Source organism: Alosa pseudoharengus, unplaced genomic scaffold (genome assembly GCF_046254945.1).
Source record: "Alosa pseudoharengus isolate Yale_2024_CS ecotype anadromous, Long Island Sound unplaced genomic scaffold, YU_APseudo_1.1 YU_APseudo_1.1_scf_4, whole genome shotgun sequence".
Classification (NCBI taxonomy): Eukaryota; Metazoa; Chordata; class Actinopteri; order Clupeiformes; family Clupeidae; genus Alosa; species Alosa pseudoharengus.
In genome coordinates this window covers 17464208-17466707 of record NW_027468774.1, presented here as the reverse complement: position 1 = coordinate 17466707, position 2500 = coordinate 17464208, and the positions used below count along the sequence as shown (strand labels likewise).

At 51.3% G+C, this 2500-nt stretch overlaps 1 protein-coding gene across 2 annotated transcripts in view; it reads right to left on the bottom strand.

The window, feature by feature from the left end:
- The window catches only part of spop (speckle type BTB/POZ protein), a 71487-nt gene that overhangs the window by 11171 nt on the left and 57816 nt on the right, over window positions 1–2500 (bottom strand). The gene's annotated exons all lie outside the window — the stretch shown is intronic.

The window sequence follows — 2500 nt, the reverse complement described above, 5'->3', positions numbered from 1 at the left end:
ACTCCTGTGGGAGGACACACACACACGGACATACACACGGACACACACAGACGCTGTCCAATCAAAAACAAGGTGCAACTTTTCCACTGCAAAAGTAATGACCAGTCAGCCCCGACTTTATTACGGCCTCTGACGTCCCGGTCCACTGACCACGTCAAGCACACAGGTGAGCGGCATGGCACCATTCTGGCGGCTGGGCTGACCGCCCTCTGTGGTCAGACAGGCCATCAAACATCCTCACTGCCCTGCCTGCTGAGTGCTGCTTGAAGCACGAGACGACGTCTCACATCAGCCAACTGCTGCGTGCCTGCCACTCAGGTGCCTCTCCCAAGCCAGAGTGGGAGGTGGCTCTGTGTGTGTGTGTGTGTGTGTGTGTGTGTGTGTGTGTGTGTGTGTGTGTGTGTGTGGGCCAACAGGAGAAAGGTTGTGCCAGACGGCAGAGCTGGCCAAAGAGGGTGCCATGGAGATAAGGTAGAATGCCAGAGTACGTGTTTCTCTCTGTGTGTGTACGCGCACATGTGTCTGATGGAGGTATACAGAGTTGCTCGTATGCACGCACACGCGCACACACGCGCGCACACACACACATACACACACACACAGAATACTAAATAGAGATACATGACATGCATCACAGGAAGAGTAATGTGGTACTAATGCATTATACATACATTATACTGATACACACATTCTGACATTGAATTCTGTGAGTCACAGGCAAGATAAGATACAAGGGAGCGGGGGGGGGGGGGGGGGGGGTGAGGACAAGCAGGGGCCAATATTACAAATAGCAAACACTCTGAAAGAAGAGAAAGAAGAGGTGTGTGGGTAAGTGCAGTGATGGAGTGACAGAGGAGTGACAGAGGAGAGGAGCGACGCAGAGGACCAGAGGACAGGAGGGGGATGGATGACACACATACTATATTCTTCAGCTATTCTCACTCTCTCCCTTTCTCACTCACTCACTGTGTCTCTCTCTCTCTCTCTCTCTCACACACACACACACACATACTATATTCTTCAGCTATTCTCACTCTCTCCCTTTCTCACTCACTGTGTCTCTCTCTCTCTCTCACACACACACACACACACACACACATACTATATTCTTCAGCTATTCTCACTCTCTCCCTTTCTCACTCACTGTGTCTCTCTCTCTCTCTCTCTCTCACACACACACACACACATACTATATTCTTCAGCTATTCTCACTCTCTCCCTTTCTCACTCACTGTGTCTCTCTCTCTCTCTCACACACACACACACACACACACACATACTATATTCTTCAGCTATTCTCACTCTCTCCCTTTCTCACTCACTGTGTCTCTCTCTCTCTCTCTCTCTCACACACACACACACACATACTATATTCTTCAGCTATTCTCACTCTCTCCCTTTCTCACTCACTGTGTCTCTCTCTCTCTCTCTCTCTCACACACACACACACACATACTATATTCTTCAGCTATTCTCACTCTCTCCCTTTCTCACTCACTGTGTCTCTCTCTCTCTCTCTCTCTCACACACACACACACACACATACTATATTCTTCAGCTATTCTCACTCTCTCCCTTTCTCACTCACTGTATCTCTCTCTCTCTCTCTCTCTCACACACACACATACAAAGGTGTTTCTAGTGTCATGCACACATGACAGGGTGTCCGTAAGCTGCAGCAGAAGACAATCAGCCTGTGTGCTCAGAGGGGAGGACCTCTCGTGCTCCTGTGAGCAGGGGGCGCTTGAGGGGGCTGTTCCTTACAAAGCAGGGGGCGCTTGAGGGGGCTGTTCCTTACAGAGCAGGGGGTGCAGGAGGAGGGAGCTGTTCCTTACAGAGCAGGGGGTGCAGGAGGAGGGGGCTGTTCCTTACAGAGCAGGGGGCGCTTGAGGGGGCTGTTCCTTACAGAGCAGGGGGTGCAGGAGGAGGGGGCTGTTCCTTACAGAGCAAGGGGGTGCAGGAGGAGGGGGCTGTTCCTTACAGGGCAGGGGGCGCAGGAGGAGGGGGCTGTTCCTTACAGAGCAGGGGGTGCAGGGAGGCGCTTGGCAGCCTAAGCACAGCACTTTGCCCATCATGTAAAGATACTGGAGAAAGGACTGTTGATATTTTAACTATTTTGAACTAAGCAGCCAAACAAACAGACACCCCCCCTCCCTTCAGTGATCCATAGGTGTGCGAGTGCAACCTAACGCCATCTGTTCCTGACTGGCTACAATAGCGTTGTGTGGGCAGATGCACTCTGAGTTTAGTTTCAGTTGATGGAGCCAGTGAGGACAGTGTGCAGGGGAAACAGAGACTCCCTCTTCCTTCTGCTGTGCACACACAAGAGACCGCTGGCAGAGGAGACGTTTGCAAAAAGTATATTAGCTTTGAAATGGCTTCCTTTTTCAGTCCAAGTGGAATGACCTCGGTCGTTCCTTCTACAGATATGGGGTGTGTCCATTTAGACGCGTGGTTGTCGTGCGGATGGAAACCTGAGCCCAAGTAGCTCTTGTGTGTC